Source organism: Salvelinus namaycush, chromosome 21 (genome assembly GCF_016432855.1).
Source record: "Salvelinus namaycush isolate Seneca chromosome 21, SaNama_1.0, whole genome shotgun sequence".
Lineage (NCBI taxonomy): Eukaryota > Metazoa > Chordata > Actinopteri > Salmoniformes > Salmonidae > Salvelinus > Salvelinus namaycush.
In genome coordinates, this window is record NC_052327.1 from 9,056,355 (window position 1) to 9,073,489 (window position 17,135).

The 17,135-nt window shown below is 44.5% G+C and overlaps 1 protein-coding gene across 1 annotated transcript in view; it reads left to right on the forward strand.

Annotated features, from left to right (window-relative positions):
- Nucleotides 1-6,497: 6,497 nt before the first annotated feature.
- Nucleotides 6,498-17,135, forward strand: part of snupn (snurportin 1) — a 32,869-nt gene continuing 22,231 nt past the window's right edge. Inside the window, exon 1 of the mRNA XM_039017135.1 lies at nt 6,498-6,590. The gene's annotated coding sequence lies outside the window, so the exon portion shown is untranslated. The remainder of the gene's footprint in view (nt 6,591-17,135) is intronic.

The window sequence follows — 17,135 nt, forward strand, 5'->3', positions numbered from 1 at the left end:
TGCGCTCTACTGCGTAACACGGTGTCTGCCCGTACTCCCGCTCTCCACGGTTAGCCTGGTAAGTGGGCGCAGGTCTCCTACCTGCCCTTGGCCCACTACCTCTTAGCCCCCCCCCCCAAGAAATTTTTGGGTAGTACTCACGGGCTTTTCGGGCTTCCGTGCAAGACGCGTCCCTTCATAACGCCGGTTCCCTTCTCCGATTGCCTCTGCTCTCCTCAGTGCCTCCAGCTGTTCCCATGGGAGGCGATCCCTTCCAGCCAGGATCTCCTCCCATGTGTAGCAACCTTTCCCGTCCAAAACATCCTCCCAAGTCCATTCCTCCTTCTTGCGCTGTCCCTTCCTCTGATTACACCGCTGCTTGATTCTGGATTGGTGGGTGGTTCTGTAAGGTGGTCCTCCTCCTCTTCAACCGAAAAGGAGGAGTAGTGAGGGAACCAAGGCGCAGCGGGTTGTGAATACATAATTTAATAAAGACACGACAAAACAATGAAGACAGAAAACGACCTAGACTTGAAATAAACTACAAAATAACAAAACCGAAATGTATAGACAGACCTGAACAATACGAACTTACAAATAACGCGAAGAACGCACGAACAGGTAAAAATAGACTACACAAAATGACGATGTACAAAACAAACCGAACAGTCCCGTATGGTGCGACAAACACTGACACAGGAGACAACCACCCACAACGAACACTGTGAAACAACCTACCTAAATATGACTCTCAATTAGAGGAACGCAAAACACCTGCCTCTAATTAAGAGCCATACCAGGCAACCCTTAAACCAACATAGAAACAGAAAACATAGAATGCCCACCCAAACTCACGTCCTGACCAACTAACACATACAACAAACTAACAGAAATAGGTCAGGAACGTGACACCTGTTTTGTATTGTGGGTTGTGGGTGATTGTTCCTGTTACTGTGTTCACTTTACGGGACTGTTTCGTCTTCGTTCGTTTATTCGTTATTTTGTTTGTTTCAAGTATTCCTATTAAAATGGATACTCACCACGCTGCATCTCGGTCCGACATTTCTTACTCCTCGTCAGAGGAGGACGAAGAATTCCGTTACATGAAGACAGAAGTTTACATACACTTAGGTTGGAGTCATTAAAACTCATTTTTCAACAACTCCACAAATGTCTTGTTAAGAAACTATATTTTTGCCAAGTTGGGTAGGACATCAAAAGTCATTTTTCAAACAATTGTTTACAGATAGATTATTTTACTTATAATTCACTGTATCACAATTCCAGTGGGTCAGAAGTTTACATACACTAAGTCGACTGTGCCTTTAAACAGCTTGGAAAATTCCAGAAAATTATCTCATGGCTTTAGAAGCTTCTGATAGGCTAATTGACATCATTTGAGTCAATTGGAGGTGTACTTGTGGATGTGTTGCAAGGCCTACCTTCAAACTCAGTGCCTCTTTGCTTGACATCATGGGAAAATCTAAAGAAATCAGCCAAGAAAAAATTGTAGATCTCCACAAGTCTGGTTCATCCTTGGGAGCAATTTCCAAACGCCTGAAGGTACCTCGTTCATCTGTACAAACAATAGTATGCAAGTATAAACACCATGGGACCACGCAGTCGTCATACCGCTCAGGAAGGAGACGCGTTCTGTCTCCTACTGATGAACTTACTTTGATGTGAAAAGTGCAAATCAATCCCAGAACAACAGCAAAGGACCTTGTGAAGATGCTGGAGGAAACAGGCACAAAAGTATCTATATCCACAGTAAAACGAGTCCTATATCGACATAACCTGAAAGGTCGCTTAGCAAGGAAGAAGCCACTGCTTCAAAACCGCCATAGAAAAGCCAGACTACGTGTAACGCTCGTCGTAATCCTCCTCGTCTGAGGAGGAGCAAGGATCGGACCAAAGCGCAGCGTGGTTTGAATACATACTTTAATTATTTAAACTAAGACGAAAAACACTTGACAAAATACAAAACAATAAACGACGTGAACAAACGAACAAAAACAGTACCGTGTGGCGAACAAACACAGACATGGCAACAATCACCCACAAACAAACAGTGAGAACAGCCTACCTTAATATGGTTCCCAATCAGAGACAATGACAAACACCTGCCTCTGATTGAGAACCATATTAGGCCAAACAATAAACCCAACATAGAAACACATAACATAGAATGCCCTCCCAGCTCACGTCCTGACCAACTAAACAAGACTGAACAAAGGAAATAAGGTCAGGAACGTGACAGTACCCCCCCCCCCCCCAAGGTGCGGACTCCGGCCGCAAAACCTGAACCTATAGGGGAGGGTCTGGGTGGGCATCTGTCCACGGTGGCGGCTCTGGCTCTGGACGTGGCCCCCACCCCACCATAGTTAATCCCCGCTTCCGTGGCCTCCTCTTAATGGCAACCCTCCATATTAACCCCACTGGACTAAGGGGCAGCACCGGACTGAGGGGCAGCACCGGACTGAGGGGCAGCTCCGGACTGAGGGGCAGCTCTTGGCTGGCTGCCGGCTCTGGCAGCTCCTGGCTGGCGGGCGGCTCTGGCGGCTCCTGTCTGGCGGGCGGCTCTGGCGGCTCCTGTCTGGCGGGCGGCTCTGGCGGCTCCTGTCTGGCGGGCGGCTCTGGCGGCTCCTGTCTGGCGGACGGCTCTGGCGGCTCCTGACTGGCGGACGGCTCTAGCGGCTCCTGACTGACGGACGGCTTTAGCGGCTCAGGACAGACGGGCGGCTTTGAAGGCTCAGGACAGACGGGCGGCTCAGACGGCGCTGGGCAGACGGGCGGCTCAGACGGCGCTGGGCAGACGGGCAGCTCAGACGGCGCTGGGAAGACGGGCAGTGCAGGCGGCGCTGGGCAGACGGGCAGTGCAGGCGGCGCTGGGCAGTCGGGTACACCTGTAGGGAGGAGACGGAGAGACAGCCTGGTGCGTGGGGCTGCCACAGGACCCACCAGGCTGGGGAGACCTACAGGAGGCTTGGTGTTAGGAGGAGGCACCTGAAGGACCGGGCTGTGGGGGAGCACTGGAGCTCTGGTGCGCAGCCTTGGCACCACTCCCCCAGGCTGGACTACTACTCTAGCCCGGACCCTCCAGAGTGCAGGCACAGGTTTAACCGGGCTGTGGGTGAGCACTGGAGATCTAGTGCCTACTACGCGCACCTCTCCATTAGGCTCCACTCCCACATTTGCCCCGTACGAGCGGAGCACAGGCATAGGACGCACTGCACCCTCCCAGCGCCCCGGAGACCCAGCACGCAGAGCCGGCGCAGGATACCCTGGACCGAAACGGCGTACTGGAGACCAGACACGCTGAGCAGGCACACTACGCCCTGGCTGGATGCCCACACTCACATGACACTTTCGGGGGGCTGCCCTATAGCGCACCGGGCTATGGGCACGCACTGGCGACACCGTGCGCTTAACCGCTTAACACGGTGCCTGACCAGTAACGCGCTGCTTATAATAAGCACGAGGAGTGAGCTCAGGTCTACTACCTGGCTTAGCCACAATCCTCTTTAGCCCCCCCCCCCCCCCCCCCAAAAAAAATTCTGGGGCTGCCTCTCGTACCTGTCGCGCTGCCGTGCTGCCTCCTCATATCGCCGCCGCTCAGCTTTCACTCCCTCCAGCTCAGCTTTGGGGCGACGATATTCCCCAGCCTGTGCCCAGGGTCCTTCTCCGTTTAAAATCTCCTCCCATGTCCAGGAGTCCTGAGATTTTGGCCGCTGCTGCTGCTGCTGTTGCTGCCCGTTACCCGGCTGCTTGGTCCTTTTGTGGTGGGTGATTCTGTAACACTCGTCGTTAGGTGGAAGAGAGGAGGACCAAATTGCAGCGTGGTACGTTTCCATATTTATTGGAATACTTAACAACACGAACATAAACAATAAACAGAAAATGAAACTAACAACGCTACAGACCTGAACATGTGAACATAGAGACAACGAACGCAACGAACAGGAACAATCACCCACAAACAAACAGTGAGAACAGCCTACCTAAATATGGTTCCCAATCAGAGGAAACGTAAAACACCTGCCCCTGATTGAGAACCATATCAGGCTAGTTGACAACCCTAAACCAAACATAGAAACACATAACATAGAATGCCCACCCAGCTCACATCCTGACCAACTAAACAAGACGAAACAAAGGAAATAAGGTCAGGAACGTGACACTACGGTTTCCAACTGCACATGGGGACAAAGATCGTACTTTTTGGAGAAATATCCTCTGGTCTGATTAAACAAAAATAGAACTGTTTGGCCATAATGACCATCGTTATGTTTGGAGGAAAAGGGGGAGGCTTGCAAGCCGAAGAACACCATCCCAACCGTGAAGTACGGGTGGCAGCATCATGCTGTGGGGGTGCTTTGCTGCAGGAGGGACTGGTGCACTTCACAAAATAGATGGCATCATGAGGAAGGTAAATTAGGTGGATATATTGAAGCAACATCTCAAGACATCCGTCAGGAAGTTAAAGCTTGGTCACAAATGGGTCTTCCAAATGGACAATGACCCCAAGCATACTTCCAAAGTTGTGGCAAAATGGCTTAAGGACAACAAAGTCAAGGTATTGGAGTGGCCATCACAAAGCCCTGACCTCAATCCCATAGAAAACTTGTGGGAAGAACTGAAAAAGCGTGTGCGAGCAAGGAGGCCTACAAACCTGACTCAGTTACGCCAGCGCTGTCAGGAGGAATGGGCCAAAATTCACCCAACTTATTGTGGGAAGCTTGTGGAAGACTACCTGAAACATTTGACCCAAGTTAAACAATTTAAAAACAATGCTACCAAATACTAATTGAGCATATGTAAACTTCTGACCCACTGGGAATGTGATGAAAGAAATAAAAGCTGAAATAAATAATTCTCTCTACTATTATTCTGACATTTCACATTCTTAAAATAATGTGGTGATCTTAACTAATTTAAGACAGGGAATGTTTACTATGATTAAATGTCAGGAATTGTGAAAAACTGAGTCTAAATGTATATGGCTAATGTGTTTGTAAACTTCCGACTTCAACTGTACATTTATAGAGCTGTTAAGGTCATCAATGGATTATGGAAGTATAGCATATGGATCTGCAGCTCAGACATCTTTAAAAAAGCTAGATGTAATCCAGGCCCAAGTCCTATGAATATGTCGTGGAGCACTCAGGACCTCCCTGGTGGCAGCGATGCAGGTAGAGTTGGGAGAGATGCTGCTAAATTTAAGAAGACAACAGCTAGCTATGACATATTGGGTAAATCTACAAGGACATAAGTTTACACATCCTACAAAAATTGTGCTCCTAGAGTGCTGGGAACATGAACAAAATCTGAATACATGCTTTGGGTGGATAGACAATTGCATGGTGAGAGAGATGTTTTTTTGGGGGAGGGAGTTTATCCCCTCTGTGGTTCTTCCTGATATCCCACCTTGGTGTCTTCCTCAACTAGTGTTAGATCTAGGGTTGCTTGAGAGGTTAAGAGATGTTGGGGAAGTAGTAGATTCAGTTGTAAGTTAACATTTAAGGACACAATGCTATGCTTTCTTGAATATATTCACAGATGGAGCTAAGGACCCTATAACAGGGAGGACAGGAGCAGCTTTTAGTGTTCCTGAGTTTAAGGTGGCAGTGACGAAAAGAGCAACGGATCATTTATCTGTTCACACAATGGAGTTGTTGGTCATACTATTGGCTGCAGAGTGGGTGGAGGAGGTTGAGGCCAGACAGGGTAGTCATCTGCTCTGACTCCTGTGCAGCACTGATGAGCTTAAATTCATGTGTGTCTCAGAGCAGACAGGATGTATTGTACAAGGTTTTGCAGTGTTTGTATATGGCGAAACAGATGGAGAATTTGTGATGTTCCCTCTGGATACCAGCTCATGTGAGAGTAGAGGGGAATGAGGAAATGGATATTATTGCCAAGCAGGCTCTTAAACATCATGATGTTGAGATGGAATTGTCGATCAGTAAAGCATAAACCAAGGGATTAATAAGAACAGTGGTTAAAAATAAGTGGCAAGAGTTGTGGAACAGGGAGAGTAAGGGAAGACATCTGTATAACATCCAAGAAAAGGTGGTGGCAGGGAGGTCCTCAGGCCGAGAGGGAAGGGAGGAAAGTGTAGACACACAAGGCTGAGACTGGGACACACAAGGCTAAATAGTACATTGAAAGTGGTGGGCAAACATCTGACTGGGTGTTGTGATCATTGTCAGGAGGCAGTGGAACATGTTCTATTTCAGTGCCAGAAATATGTGAGAGAAGGGGATCGATTGTTATTAGATTTGAGGAGTAATGGGGTTGAAGAGACAGGATTAAGTGAACTGCTGTGGAAATCTTCAGGGGATGTAGCATTTAATTATGTATTTCGTTTCCTTAAGGAGACGAGATTATTGGGTAGGATTTAGACCTTCACTGTCACTGGTCTACACTCCAGTCCAGTTGGTGGCGGTAATGCACCTTAAAGTTGGTTGCCAACCGCCATATAAAACTCACAGAAGAAGAAAGGCCCTGAAACAATACACGACTCCGGGAGGTATTTTGCTTGGCCAACAAAAAATCTGCTGGTAGGAGAAACGTGACATCTCAGCCCGCCTGCCTCGTTCTTCGTCAAGGTAGTTTAAAATCTGGCTAGCTAGCTAACCACTTAGCTAGTCGGTTTATTTATTTTAACAACAGATCGCACAAATGTGAAGAGTTTAAATGCAAGGCAACCAGCCAGCTAAAAGTATTTGAATGAATGCTGCGGTGGATGTAGCTAGCTACAACAGCTAGCTAGCTGCTAATGCGTATCCATTTGGTCCAACTTGCTGTTTCTTGTCAAGTTGATACAATGTGACACAGACTGACACCCTCCCAGTTGTTACATTTTACATCACCCAGTCGTCGCGCACTAAATTGTGACATGCAGTGAGCAACGTTACAGAACATAGAAGTAACGTTGTTAACAAACTTACCCAGGACATAAATAATTCCCATGGCATCCCGGTTCCTACGTCTAACGCTAGCTAGCTCAGCCACAAAGTCAACATTGGCTATATCGTAATGGAAAAAAATAACTTTTGGGCCTTTAATTACATTTTAGGGTTAGTCATAAAGTTAACATTGTGGTTAAGGTTTGTTTTAACATTTTAAGAAGATAAATTGTAGAAATAGGCAGGGTTTATTAATGGTTGAGCGCAGTGGCGCAGTTAAGCTAAACCAAGAGAGCTAAGGCACCTTTACATGTCGCCGTGTCAAACTTGTTTTTCGGGTAGTCAAATTCTCAAAGAAAAATCTCTGCATGCAGAGCAATGTGTGTTCTTAGCTTATTTTTGCATTTGCTTGTCTGCATTATTCTCCGGGGAAGCAACAGTGGTTAAAAATAAGTGGCAAGAGTTGTGGAACAGGGGAGAGTAAGGGAAGACATCTGTATAACATCCAGGAAAAGGTGGGGGCAGGAAGGTCCTCAGGCCGAGAGAGACGGGAGGACAGTGTAGTCACACAAGGCTAAATAGTACATTGAAAGTGGTGGGGAAACGTCCGATTGGGCTCCAGAGTGGCACAGCGGTCTAAGGCACTGCATCTCATTGCACTCAGCAGGCAATATTAACCAGGTGAAATTGTCACTTCTCTTGTGTTCATTGCACGCAGAGTCAATGTATATGCAACAGTTTGGGCTGCCTAATTTGCAAGAATTTTACGTAATTATGACATAACATTGAAGGTTGTGCAATGTAACAGCAGTATTTAGACTTATGGATGCCACCCGTTAGATAAAATACGGGACGGTTCCTTATTTCACTGAAAGAATACACGTCTTGTTTTCGAGATGATAGTTTCCAGATTCTACCATATTAATGACCTAAGGCTCGTATTTCTGTGTGTTATTATGTTATAACTAAGTCTATGATTTGATAGAGCAGTCTGAATGAGCGGTGGTAGGCAGCAGCACGCTCGTAAGCATTCATTCAAACAGCACTTTCGTGCGTTTTTCCAGCAGCTCTTCGTTGTGCTTCAAGCATTGCGCTGTTTATGACTTCAAGTCTATCAACTCCCGAGATTAGGCTGGTGTAACTGATGTGCGCGCTAATAGTGTTTTAAACGTCACTCGCTCTGAGACTTGGAGTAGTTGTTCCCCTTGCTTTGCATGGGTAACGCTGCTTCGAGGGTGGCTGTTGTCGATGTGTTCCTGGTTCGAGCCCAGGTAGGAGCGAGGAGAGGGACGGAAGCTATACTGTTACACTGACAATACTAAAGTGCCTATAAGAACATCCAATAGTCAAAGGTTAATGAAATACAAATGGTATAGAGAGAAATAGTCCTATAATTCCAATAATAACTACAACCTAAAACTTCCTACCTGGGAATATTGAAGACTCATGTTAAAAGGAACCACCAGCTTTCATATGTTCTGAGCAAGGAACTTAAAAGTTAGCTTTCTTACATGGCACATATTGCACTTTTACTTTCTTCTCCGACACTTTGTTTTTGCATTATTTAAACCAAATTGAACATGTTTCATTATTTATTTGAGGCTAAATTGATTTTATTGATGTATTATATTAAGTTAAAATAAGTGTTCATTCAGTATTGTTGTGATTGGCATTATTACAAATAAATGTTAAAAAATCGTCCGATTAATTGGTATCGGCTTTTTTTGGTCCTCCAATAATCGGTATTGGCGTTGAAAAATCATAATCGGTCGACCTCTATAATCAACCTATTTCTTTCACTTACTTTCAATTAGCTAGCTAACTATATATCTAGGTGTCATCTAAAATAACCCTAATTTATATGATAGTTCTTATTTGATTAATGGTGGTCGGACACATCTATGTGAAGCTAGCCACAATAAGGACTAGCCACAATAGTGGACTTTGAGGCTAGCCTTCAAAATAAGTGTGGCCTAATTCTACTATTTGTATTCATTTGCATCACTGTCAATGACATACTTTTATTTTGAAGGCAAACCGCAAATTCCACTATTGTGCCTAATCCTTATTGTGGCAAGCTTCACAACACACAACCCGGTCCTGTCGAGGCTCACTAGCCAGATTAAGCTAGCTGGCTGCTTATAACGTTAGCTTTGGGCAACAGGGTTAAGTAGCTGGTTAGCTATTTATTTTCATGAACTGAAGTTCAATTTCAATAGGCGAACAACAAGTGGCAACCTAGCTAATACTTACAAGTATTCCTAAATCATTGCTAAGAGTAATGAAAATGACTACAGTTTTTATCGGTCATTGTTTTCAGGCTGGTTGTATTGGTGCTAGCTAGGTAGCAAGCTAAAGCTACCCCAGAAGTTGAGGTCAAACAAATTATGCTTTATTACCAACAATGTATTGTAAACACATTGTTCGTGGCCGGTGTTTGCTTGTTTACTGACTTTTTTGTACAGCTTTGACAGTGCTACTGTATCGTTTTGGACACGCAAAGACCCAAACGGCGTTCCATATTATGTATGTTGTGAAGCTCATAGCAGTGACGCTATTACTGTGTAACTCCGGTAGGGTAACATTGAAAAATAGTGCACTTGGTAGTGTTAACCGGTGTTCGACCAGTCGGCGGAAGCCAACATCACCCACGACAGAACGGTTGATTGTCTTGGCTTTAAAGGATTTCGCCTTTGAGTTTTCTCGCTGAAATGTTGTTAATCTTTCAAATCCTTGCTTGACTTGTTGAATGCTCGATCCACATAGCAGACATTGAGTGCTGTGTTGCATGTGGCGTCATGTGCATACCTATATAATGTAGGTATGTCAGCTTTGACTTCTGGTTTGCACATCTGCGTTAAACTAGACATGTAACAACACATCCGCCACACTGATCCTCAACTCGGGGGGGGGGGGGGGGGGGGCTCAGTCCCCTCCTGTACTTCCTGTTTGCTCATGACTGCATGGCCAGGCATGATTCCAACACCATCATCAAGTTTGCCGATGACACAACAGTGGTAGGCCTGATCACAGGCAACGATGAGACAGCTTATAGGGAGGAGGTCAGATACCTGGCCGTGTGGTGCCAGGACAACAACCTCTCCCTCAACGTGATCAAGACACAGGCAATGATTATGGACTACAGGAAAAGGAGGACCAAGCATGTACCCCTTCACATCAATGGGGCTGTAGTGGAGTAGGTTGAGAGCTTCACGTTCCTTGGTGTCCACATCACCAACAAACTATCATGGTCCAAACATACCAAGACAGTCGTGAAGAGGGCACGACAAATCCTATTTCCCCTCAGGAGACTGAAAAGATTTGGCATGGGTCTTCAGATCCTCAAAAGGCTCTACAGCTGCACCATCGAGAGCATCCTGACTGATTGCATCACTGCCTGGTATGGCAACTGCTCGGCCTCCGACCGCAAGGCGCAACAGTGGGTAGTGTGTATGGCCCAGTACATCACTGTGGCCCATCTTCCTGCCATCCAGGACCTCTATACCAGGCTGTGTCAAAGGAAGGCCCTAAAAATGGTCAAATACTCCAGCCACCCTAGTCATAGACTGTTCTCTCTGCTGCCGCACGGCAAGCAGTATTGGAGTGACAAGTCTTGGTCCAAAAGGCTTCTTAACAGCTTCTACCCCCCCAAGTCATAAGACTCTTGAACAGCTAATCAAATGGCTACCCAGACCCCTCTTTTACGTGGCTGCTACTCTGTGTATTATCTATGCATAGTCATTTTAACTCTACCTACATGTACATATTACTTAAATTAACTAACCGGTGCCCCCGTACATTGACTCTGTACTGGTACCTCCTGTATATAGACCCGCTATTGTTATTTTACTGCTGCTGTTTTATTTACTTTTATTTTCTATTTGTTTTTTTAATTTTTTACTTAACCAACAATGCAGTTTTAGAATAAAGAAGTGTTAAGGGCTTGTAAGTAAGCATTTCACTGTAAGGTCTACTACACCTGTTGTATTCGGCGCATGTGGCAAATAAAGTTTGATTTGATAAAAAAGGCACAGCACACCAACATCAAAACCTCATTCCAACTGTAAAGAATGGTGGAGGGAGCCTCATGGTTTGGGGCTGCTTTGCTGCCTCAAGGCCAGGACAGCTTTCTATCAGATGGAAAAATAAATTCCCAAGTCAATCAAGACAATTGCAGGAGAATGTAAGGCTATCTGTCCGCCAATTGAATCCCAACAGAAGTTGGGTGATGCAACAGCACAATGACCCAAAACACAGTAAATCAACAACAGAATGACTTCGACAGAATAAAAAACGAGATCTGGAGTGGCCCAGTCAGAGTCCTGACCTCAACCCGATTGAGACGCTGTGGCATGACCTCGAGCGATTCACACCAGACATCCCAAGAATATTACTGAAACTGTTTTGCGAAAATTCCTCCTGACCGTTGTGCAGGTCCGATCCGCAACTACAGAAAACGTTTGGTTGAGGTTATTGCTGCCAAAGGAGGGTCAACCAGTTATTAAATCCAAGGGTTCACATACTTTTCCCACCCTGCACTGTAAATGTTTACCTTGTGTGTTCTATAAAGACATGAAAATGGTTTATTAGTTTAAGCAGACTTTTTGTCTTTTTGTCTATTGTTGTTTGCAGAAATCCAGGTAATTCCAAAGGATTCACATAGTTTTTCTTGCCACTGTAACTGTTCACCCAATTCTTAACCCTGTCCCTGCATCCAGTGGCTTGAGGGAGGTCTGTCGAATGCTCAGTCTGCTATGCGTGCATCTGTTCGCCCAACGACCTTGGTAAAGATCCAGCATGCTCAACCAATAACTGCTGATGACACTATGCCGATTAGCTTGGATAGCCTCTCTGACTTTAAATCTCATATGGGGCTTGGGCTGTTGCACTTAAATATGTGGAGTATTATTTAAAAACCTTTATACGATAGACATTTGGGTATGAGATACTAACTCTGAAATTGGTCTCTCTGAAACGTGGTTAAATGAATTTAGTTCAGATTATGCCATTGAACTAAATGGTTAGAACATTTTTAGGTGCGACAGGTAAAGAAAGGTGGTGGAGTGGCCATTCATGTTACATTTTAATGCAACAAAGAACAAAGTCTTTGGTCGACTCAACCAAATTTACATAGAAATGTTATAGATCTGTCATTCTCATTGAAAGCGAGTTTAAGAAGTGCTAGATCTGTTCTGTGTGCACCATTTCTATGCTTACCGTTAAGTTTTGTGTTTGTTACTTTCAGTGTTGTAAGCCAGCTTCAACCAGCTGAAAATACAATATTTTGGTTATGGGAAAATATATTTCAGGTTTAATGGTACAATGATTCTCTACACCCCTTAAACTCAACTCTGGACATTTTTAAGCCAGTTCCACTGCATTGTTCCCCTCTAATCAGGGACTGCTTTAAACCTGGGACACTAGGTGTGTGCAATTAATTATTAGGTAGAACAGAAAATCAGCAGGCTCCGGACCGTGAGGTAAGAGATGAGTACCGCTGCTCTACACTATAGTTTCTTGTTTTGTCACAATCTGAAATTAGGTGAACTATTCGAATTTTAGCAACCAGGAAATGGCGGAGCCATTTCTGCATAGTGCATATTTTTGATATTTCTGTTACGAAGCAATTTGAGCATTTGTTTACTGGAAGTACATTTATTTGTTGCGGTGTCTATCTCCCTCCTGCCATTGTGGATGAAGTTTAGAACTTTATCTGATATACTAGTCCCTTTAATGGTTTCTTAACTGGTCATTCTGGGTGATTTTAAAATATTGATTAGTTATCCCCAGCCTCAGATCATTTAAAGAGTACCTGTATTGATTTGAACTTAAAAGGATACTTCAGGATTTGGCAATTAAGCCCTTTGTCTACTTCCCCAGAGTCAGATGAACTTGTGGATACTATTTGCATGTCTCTGTGTCCAGTATGAAGGAAGTTGGAGGTAGTTTCGAGAGCCAATGCTAACTAGCGTTAGCACAATTAATGGACCTCTATGGGTATCTGCTAGCAGAAACAATGTTTTTAATAAAATCAATTATTGTAGTAGCAAGCTAGGCTAGTCCGCGCGCAAGATTAGAGTAGGCCTAATAAAAAAAAATTACGGAAGAATCCGTTGACTCTACTGAACTGCCACCGTAGGCCTTTACAGCACAGCTATTGGTAAGGAAGCACACAAAGTTTTAGATTAGAAAGAGAGCAGGCCGGGGCTCAGGCTTAGAATATCCATGATGTATTTATTGGAGTTATTGACCTCACAATAAGCCAGATTTGAGTAACTTACATTGTGGTGCTGAAACTTGAAGCAGCAGCTGCGTCACAATCAATTGGAAATGGACAATTATGCCCAAGTCGAGTGGGCATAATTAATTTCAGCCATCTATAGTTTAATTAGACTAAACTAACAAGGGCTTTGTGTTGGAGCTTATTTTCCCCTATTTAAGAAATAAGAGGTAGGCCTACCTGTTTGACAGACAAAATTAGGCTATATGGTGCTATAGACAAGATGGTGCCGACAGACATGGCAGCTCTGCTTCTAGCTCTTTGCAGTGTATATATCTATTTTTTTTTGTTATTTCTTACGTTATTAGCCCAGAATGTTTAGTGTTATTACATACAGCTGGAATTAACTTTTGGATATCAGAGTGGCGGTAACTCACCAGCATTACGACCAGAAATATGACTTTCCCGAATTGGATCCTTTGTTCTTACCCCCCAGGGCAATTGAACTTATCCCAGAGGCTGCTCCAAGACGCTGCCGCCAGAGAAGAGGTATTCGGAATGGACTTCTAGTCCGACTAAGGTGTGCTCACCATCCACCGCTTCCGAGTATATGACTCGCTAATGTTCAGTCTCTGGACAATAAAGTAGATGAGCTCAGGGCGAGGATCTCCTTCCAGAGAGACATCAGGGACTGTAACATACTCTGTTTCACAGAATCATGACTCCCTCCGGATATACTGTCCCCGTCCATACAGCCATCTGGGTTCTCAGTACATTGCACAGACAGGAATAAAGAACTCAGTATATACATATGAAGAATGAAGGTGGGGGTGTATGTTTCATGATTAACCTGTCTCGCCCCCCCGTTCCGCTAGCGGAACTCCTCCCACATTCCACTGAAAAGGCAGAGCGCGAAATTCAAAAAATATTTTTTTAGAAATATTTAACTTTCACACATTAACAAGTCCAATACAGCTAATGAAAGATACACATCTTGTGAATCCAGCCAACATATTTATGTTAGCTCACCAACAAATAGAAAAAAGCACAGACATTTTTCACAGCACAGGTAGCATGCACAAAGCCAACCTAACTAACCTAGAAACAACTCCCTCAGATGACAGTCCTATAACATGTTACACAATAAATCTATGTTTTGTTCAAAATATGTGCATATTTGAGCTATAAATCAGTTTTACATTACTGCTACCATCATAGCTACAGTCAGAAATAGCACGGGAGTAGCCAGAGTAAATACAGACACCAACGTCAACTACCTAATTACTCATCATAAAACATTTCAGAGAAATATATGGTGGATAGCAAATGAAAGACAAAGATCTTGTGAATAAGGCCAATATTTCCGATTTTTGAAGTGTTTTACAGCGAAAACACAATATATCGTTATATTAGCTTACTACAATAGCTATCACACAACAGCATTGATTCAAGGCAAACGGTAGCGATAGCACAGTTCGACAGATATATGAAATAGCATCCCAAATTGGGTCCTTATCTTTGTTGATCTTCCATCAGAATGTTGTACAAGGGGTCCTTTGTTCAGAACCGTCTTTGTTTGGATCCAGAACGAACTATTTCCCTCTTGAATTAGCAAGCACACTGGCCATGCGGCGCTAACCTCTCCTTCTTGAACAAATTCCTCCAACGCATCACGTCTAAAGTCCCGAATAAATTTCAATAATATAATTAAACTATATTGAAAAAACATACTTTAGGATGATATTGTGACATGTATCAAATAAAATCGAAGCCGGAGATCATATTCACCTATAACGACGGTTTTCCAGGAGGCGATTCCAGGTCCAACTTCGCGCCTTCCAAAAAAAAATAATGGCGGACCTCTCACTCCAAGAGGTTGTATTCAATCCCAGAACGAGATAATCAAGTCATTTCTGCTCTCACTTCCGCATGACACCCAGGGGAAGGTGTATGACGTGTTTCTACAGTCATAAGTGACATGCCCTTTTATAGACAAGCTCTTGAAGAGAGACCTCGCTTTTGGAAATCTCACTTCCGGATAGGAAATGGGCTGTAAAAAGAGTTCTGTTTCACTTAGAGAAATAATTAGAACGGTTTTAGAAACTAGAGAGTGTTTTCTATCCAATATTAATAATAATATGCATATTGTACGAGCAAGAATTGAGTACGAGGCCGTTTAAATTTTGAACGATTTTCCCCAAAAGTGAAAACAGCACCCCCTATCCTCAACAGGTTAACTACTCATGGTGTGATTGTGATAACATACAGAAACTCAAGTACTTTTGTTCACCCGACCTAGAATACCTCACAATCAAATGCCGACCGTATTACCTCCCAAGAGAATTCTCTTCAGTTATAGTCACAGCCGTGTATATTCCCCCTCAAGCCGATACCACAATGTCCCTCAAGCTACACTGGACTTTGTGCATACTGGAAACCACATCCTGAGGCCACATTTATTGTAGTTGGGGATTTTAACAAAGCATATTTGAGGAAAACCCCAGCAAAGTTCTATTAACACATTGACTGTAGTACTTGCGCTGCTAAAACGCTCGATTACTGCTACTCCCCCTTCCGTGATGTCTACAAGGCCCTCCCTATGGCAAATCAGATCACGACTCCATTTTGCTCCTCCCTTCCTATAGGCAGAAACTCAAACAGGAAGTACTAAGTACCGTGCTAAGGTCTACTCAACGCTGGTCTGACCAATTGGAATACATGCTCCAAGATTGTTTTGATCACGTGGACTGGTATATGTTCCGGGTAGCCTCCTAAGAATAACATTGACTTATACATGGACATGGTGACTGAGTTCATCGGGAAGTGTATAGGCAATGTTGTTACCACTGTGACTATTAAAACATACCCAAACCGGAAACCGTGGATAGACGGCAGCATTCGCGCAAAACTGAAAGTGCGAACCACTGCATTTAACCATGGCAAGGTGACTGGGAATATTTGTTGAATACAAACAGTGTAGTTATTCCCTATGTAAGGCAATCAATCAAACAAGCAAAGCATCAGTATAGAGACAAAGTGGAGTTGCAATTCAACGGCTCAGACATGTGACAGGGTCTACAGATAATCACAGATTACAAAGGGAAATCCAGCCACGTCGCAGACATTTTAAGCGAGTTAACCCTCGCAAGGCTGCCAGCCCAGACGGCATCCCTAGCCGCGTCCTCAGAGCATGTGCAGACCAGCTGGCTGGAGTGTTTATGGACATATTCAATCTCTCCCTATCTCAGTCTGCTGTCCCCACATGCTTCAAGATGTCCACCATTGTTCCTGTACCCAAGAAAGCAAATGTAACAGACCTCAAAGACTATCGCCCCGTAGCACTCACTTCTGTCATCATGAAGTGCTTTGAGAGGCTAGTTAAGGATCTTATCACCTCTACCTTACCTGACACCCTAGGCCCACTTCAATTTGCATACTGCCCCAATAGATCCATAGAATGCAATCAGCATTGCACTGCACACTGCCCTATCCCATCTGGACAAGAGGAATACCTATGTAAGAATGCTATTCATTAACTATAGCTCAGCCTTCAGTGCCATAGTACCCTCCAAGCTCATCATTAAGCTTGGGGCCTTGGGTCTGAACCCTGCCCTGTGCAATTGGGTCCTGGACTTCCTGGCAGGCCGCCCCCAGGTGGTGAAGGTAGGAAACAACACATCCACTTCGCTGATCCTCAACACGGGCCCCACAAGTGTGCCTGCTCAGCCGCCTCCTGTACTCCCTGTTCACCCATGATTGCGTGGCAACGCAGGCCTCCAACTCAATCATCAAGTTTGCAGACGACACAACGGTGGTTGGCCTGATTACCAACAATGATGAGACAGCCTACAGGGAGGAGGTGAGGGCCCTGGCGGAGTGGTGCCAGAAAAATAACCTCTCCCTCAATGTCAACAAAACGAAAGAGCTGATCTTGAACTTCAGGAAACAGCAGAGGGAGCACACCCCTATCCACATCGGCGGGACCGCTGTTGAGAAGGTGAAAAGCTTCAAGTTCCTCGACGTAC